We start from the raw sequence: 6,115 nt of genomic DNA on the forward strand, positions 1-6,115 counted from the left end.
AACAGGTGAAGGCCGTCCTGCCCTTTGAGCTTGCTCTGCCATTCATTAAGATCATGGCTGATCATTTTGTGGACGCAGAACCATTTACCAACGTTCTCACCATATCCCTTAATTAATTAATTAATTAATTCTTTTTTTAAAAAAAAAACTACCTTAGCTTTAAAAACGTTTACTGAACTAGCATCAACAATTTCCTTGGCAATGAATTCCACAGAGGTCAAGAAGTTCTTCTCAATTCAGTCCTAAATTTGCTGCCTCTAGTCTTATGGTGATGCCCTCTTGTCCTAGCTTCACCTGCCAGTGGAAACATTCTCTCTACTTCTGTTTTATCCATTCCATTCATTATTTTATATGTTTCCCATTCTTCTGAATTCCAATCAATATAATCCCAATCTACTCAGTCTCTGTTAAGCCAACCCCCTCAACTCCGGAATCAACCTAGTTAACCTCCTCTGCACCCCCTCTAGTGCCAGTACATCCTTGAGCAAGTAAGGAGACAAAAACTGCATGCAGTACTCCAGGTGTGGCCTCACCAGCACCCAATACAGCTGAAACATAACCTCTGCTTTTAAACACAATCCCTTCAGCAATGAAGGCCAAAATTCCATTTGCTTTCTGAGTTGATTGTTGTACCTGGTGACCAACCTTCATGCAGAAGGTTACTCAGGTGCCCCTGCATAGCAAATGATGCAACTTTTTAAAATTCAAGTAATAATCTGTTTTTTAATGATACTCCAACCAAACAGTAGGACTTTACATTTATGAACATTATATTCCAAATGCCAGACCATTGCCCACTCACTCAATGTATTAATGTTCCTCTGCAAAGTTTCACAGTTCTCCGCACACTTTGTTCTGCGACTCATCTTAGTGTCATATGCAAACTTTGACACCCTACATGTGGTCGCCAACTCCAAATCATATGTATCAATTCTAAATAATCGCAGTCCCAACACTGATCCCTGAGGCACACTATCAGTCACTGATTGCCAGCCGGAATAGTACTCATTTATCCCCACACTTTGCTTCCTGTTAGTCAACCAATCTTCTATCCATGCTAATACTCTACTCCTAATGCCATGCACCTTTGTATTATGCAACAGCCTCTTGCACAGCACCTTGTTGAAGGCCTTTTGGAAATCCGGGTACACCACATCCACTGGGTCCTTGTTGTCCACCTTGCTCGAAATGTCTTCATAGAATTCCAAAAGATTTGTGAAGCATGACCTGCCCTACATGAACCCATGCTCTGTTGTCCAATGGGACAATTTCTATTAAGATTCCCTGCTATTTCTTCCTTGACAATCGACCCAAGCATCTTTCCCACTACAGAGAATAAGCTAACTTGTGTATAATTCCCCACCTTTTGTCCACCTCCTTTTTAAAAACGTGGCATCACTTTTGTTGCTTTCCAATCTGCTGGGACTGCCACAGAGTCCAGTGAATTTTGGAAAATTACTGCCAGTGCATTTTCTATTTCTCCTGGCATCTCCTTTAGTACCCTGGGATGCATTCCATCAGGCTCAGAAGACTTTTCTGTCATTAGGTCAATTAACTCCAACAGTCCAACACTAGCTGTTCTGTAATAATGATGGTTTCCAAATCCTCACCTATCTTTGTCTCTTTGCTAATTATTGGCAAGCTATCAGTTTCCTCCACTGTGATATCCCATAATTAAATGTTCCTTCTCATTTTCGAAAGGACCAACATTTACTTTAGCCACTCTTTTCTCATTCAATATAAAATTTTGTTTTCTGTCTTTATAGTCTGTGCTAGATTTTTTTTTCATGTTCTATCTTACTTTTCTTTATAACTCTTCTGTGGCTTTCTGTTGACCTTTATAGTTTTCCCAGTTCTAGTTTCAGGCTGTTATTGGCCACTTTGCATGCCTTCTCTTTCAATTTGATTGCTTTCCATAGATACCCATCACAGAGTATGCCTTTTCTTACAGTCCTTCCTTTTCACTGAAATATATCATTGCTGAGCACTTTGTAAAGTACCTCTGAAAATCTTCCACTGCTCATCAACTGTCCCACCATAAAATCTTTGTTTCCAGTCTACTTTATCCAGGTTCTCCCTCATTCTATTGTAGTTTCCTGTGTTGAAGCACAGGACCCAGGTATTAGATTTTATCTTCACACTCTCCATATGTATTCTCAATTCAACCATACAGTGATCACTTCTTTCAAGAGGATCCCTAACTCTGAGGTCATTAATTATTCCTGTCTCATTGCACAGGGCCTGATGCTGGATAGATTGCTCCCTTGTCAGTTCCATTTCATACTGTTCAAGAAAACTTTCATGGATACACTTAATAAACTCAAGGCTACCCTGACTGAGCTGGTTTGATCAACCTCCATGTAGATTAACATCACCCATGATAATAGCCATACCATTTTACAGGCAATAGTTATTTCTTTGTTTATTGCCCATCCCAATGTGATGTTATTATTTGGTGGCCTGCACACTGCACCTGTCAGTGACTTTCTTGTTGGAATTTTGAATGCATCATTCCTGTTTCTCCTACTGTACAGCAATAACAACAACTACTTGCATTGTATGGAATCTTTTACAACGGCAAATCTCCTAAGGTGCTTCCTGGATGATCAAAACGTTGATTAAAGAGAATGATTTTAAAATACATCTTAAAGGAGGATAGAGAAGGTTCGGGAGGGTATTCCACAGACTTCTGCCCTTGACAGCACCATTCGTGGAGTGATGCAGGTGGGGTGGGTTGGAAAGGGAATGTGCAAAGGGGAAATGGAGGAGCACAGGCAGTGCATAAGGTCTTAAGGACAGAGGAGGTTCCAGACTGAGTCTCTCTGTCACAGAGTATGGCTGCCTCATGGAGTTTGAAGCTCTGCAATGGGTCCATGCATGTCACATTAGTCGAGGAGAGTATAACGGTGGCTGAGAGAACTTTTGATGAGGACTAGTCGCCTGAGGTAGAGTGCGCTGAGGTTAGAAACAGAAGAGGAGAGGTCACACTCCTTGGAGTTTTTTATAGGCCTCCACAGAGTTCCAGGGAGGTGGAAGAGAGGATTAGCAAAATTATTCTGGATAGGAGTGAAAGTAACAGGGTGGTCATTATGGGGGACTTTAACTTCCCCAAAATTGACTGGAAATGCTATAACTAATACGTTGGATGCATCAGTTTTATCCAATGTGTACAGGAGGGTTTCCTGACACAGTATGTTGAAGGGCCGACAAGAGGGGCAGCCACATTGGATGTGGTCCTTGGTAATGAACCAGACTAGGTGTTTGATTTAGTTGTAGGTGAGCACTTTGGAGTGTGACCATAATTCAGTTAAGTTTAGTTTAGCAAGGGAAAGGAATAAGTACATGCCACAGGTCAAGAGTTATTGATGGGGCAAGGGCAATTATAATGCTATTAGGCAAGAATTAGATGCACAGAATGGGGTAGCAAAATGTAGGGTATGCAGACAATGGAAATGTGGAGCTGGTTTAAGGTATTGCGTGTCCTTCAGCGGTATGTCCCTGTCAGGCAGGCGGAAGTGATAAGGTAAAGGAACCTTGGTTTACTGCGGAAACTGCATCTCTTGTTACGAAGAAGAAGGAGGCTTAGGTGTTGATGAGGCAAGATGGTTCAGATGAGGCGATGGAGAATTAAGATCAGCTAAGAAGGATTTAAAGAGAGAGTTAAAAAGAGCAAAGAGAGGACACGAGCAGTCTTTAACAAATAGAATAAAAGACAACCCTAAAGCTTTGTATAGGTATGTGAGGAATAAAAAGATGATTAGGGTAGGAATAGGGCCAATCACAGACAGAATGGGAAGATGAGTGTTGACCCTGTGGAGATTGGAGAGATGCTAAATGAACATTTCTCATCAGTTTTCACTCAGGAAAAGGAGAATATTGTGGAGGAGGAGAATGAAGTATGAGATATTAGACTAGAAATTATTAAGGTTAGTTACGAACACGTGTTATCAATGCTGGAAGGAGTGAAAATACACAAGTCCCCTGGGCTGGATGGGAATTATCCGAGGATTCTCTGGGAAGCTAGGGAGAAGGTAGCATAGCCTTTGGCTTGGATATTTGAGTTGCCATTGTCTGCAGATTTGGTACCAGAGCACTGGAAGATTGCAAATGTTGTGCCCTTGTTCAAGAAGGGCAGTAGAGAGCCTTACTTCTTTTGTAGGAAATGTTTAGGAAAGGATTATAAGAGATAAGATTTATAATCATCGGGCAAACATCAATTTGATTTCAGATAGTCAACTTGGCTTTGTCAAGGGCAGGTCATGTCTCACAAACCTCATTGAGTTTTTTGAGAAGGTCACCAAGCATGTAGATGAGGGTAGGGCATTTGACATGGTATACATGGACAAAAGTAAAGCCTTTGACAAGGTTCCACATGGTAGGCTGTTGGAAAAAATGCAGAGCCATAGAATTGAGGGTGATTTAGCAGTTTCGATTAGAAACTTGCTTTCTGAAAGAAGGCAGCGAGTGGTGGTTGATGTAAAATATTCAGCCTGGATTCCAGTTACTAGTCACGTGTCACCAGGATCTATTTTGGAACCACTGCAGGTATAGGTGAATGGATTAGGAAATTTGCAGATGACACTAAAGTCAGTGTAGTAGTGGACAGTGTGGAAGAATGTTACAGGTTGCAAGGGGACTTGGATAAACTGCAGAATTGGGCTGAGAGGTGGCAAATAGAGTTCAATGCAACTAAATGTGAGGTGATGCACTTTGAGAAGAATAACAGGAAGGCTGAATACTGGGTCAATGGAAAGATTCTTGGTAGTGTGGTGTGCAGAGGGATCTTTGAGTCCATGTACATAGATCCCTGAAAGTTGCCACCCAGGTTGATAGTGCTGTTAAGAAGGCAAACGGTGTGTTAGGTTTCATTCGTGGAGGGATTGAGTTCCGAAGTTGATATACCATACTGCAACTCTACAAAAAACTGGTGCAGTCACACTTAGAATATTGTGTTCAATATTCCTCTAGCTTATCTCTCCATGCTTCAGGCTCTCTGCCTTTATATCTGATGAAGGGCTTTTGCCCGAAACGTCGATTTTACTGCTCCTCGGATGCTGCCTGAACTGCAGTGCTCTTCCAGTACCTCTAATCCAGAATCTGTACCCCACCACATCACTTTGCCCCACAATCGTGGTATCTGGTTGTACAGAAGGAGGAGTGGCACAGTCTGTACTGAGATGCACTGGGGCCCTGAAACACATGGTAAAGACTGAAATCACCAGAGCATTAAGAGCCCCACCACATTGTTTGCATGTTCTATTGTTTATACACTGTTCCTGCCTTCCCTTGTTTTTTCTTAATCAAGTTGTTATTATACACACCTGCACAAGCTGTGAAATGAACTCAGCCCTCTCAATCCAAGATTCAGGATATTTTCACCACATCACAAGGCATCGACTCTAACCTCCCCTGTCCCTTAGCCTACTGAGTCGCGCCTGAATCAACTCCGCAATTGGGAGGAAAGGGCGGAACAGGAGGACCGAGCAGCAGCCGGTCGTCTAACCAGAGTGAGTGAGGAGCGCGGCCAAAGCATTCTCGGGAGTGAACGCTTCAGGATTGGTCAGAAAGCAAACTATTTTGCAGGATTGATCATTCTCACTACATAGTGGAGCATTCAACCTTTCTCATGAATCAATGTGAGATTTTTACAAAATAGTTGAGATGTAAATCTGATAACGTACATTAGGGAGATTTAAACAATCCTTGGATAAACACATGGGTGATTTTGCAAAAGTTTAGGGGGACGAGCTGAGAATAATTCACAGGTCGGCGTGAATAATTCACAGGTCGGTTTACACAATGCGAGTAAGAAACTTATTTTCAAACTCCCAGAACGATTGGTAATTTACATACCTGGCTAGTATGGTTAAGTTGGACCGAACAATCTATTTGCATACTAATGATCTCAATGACTGTAACTCGACAGAGCAACTGTTAATGACTAAAATTTCACCCATGATCCTGTGCAGATATGAATATTCTCTATAAACTCACCGATACTCTCAGACGCACGCGCGGTTTGGATTCTATGTGGAGCATGCGCAGTGTCACATTGATCAGGACACCGAGAGAGCGACATGGAGCTGCTTTCTCCGGCAGCGGTTGCGATCGGCTT

The sequence above is a fragment of the Chiloscyllium punctatum genome, unplaced genomic scaffold, assembly GCF_047496795.1.
Source record: "Chiloscyllium punctatum isolate Juve2018m unplaced genomic scaffold, sChiPun1.3 scaffold_77, whole genome shotgun sequence".
NCBI lineage: Eukaryota > Metazoa > Chordata > Chondrichthyes > Orectolobiformes > Hemiscylliidae > Chiloscyllium > Chiloscyllium punctatum.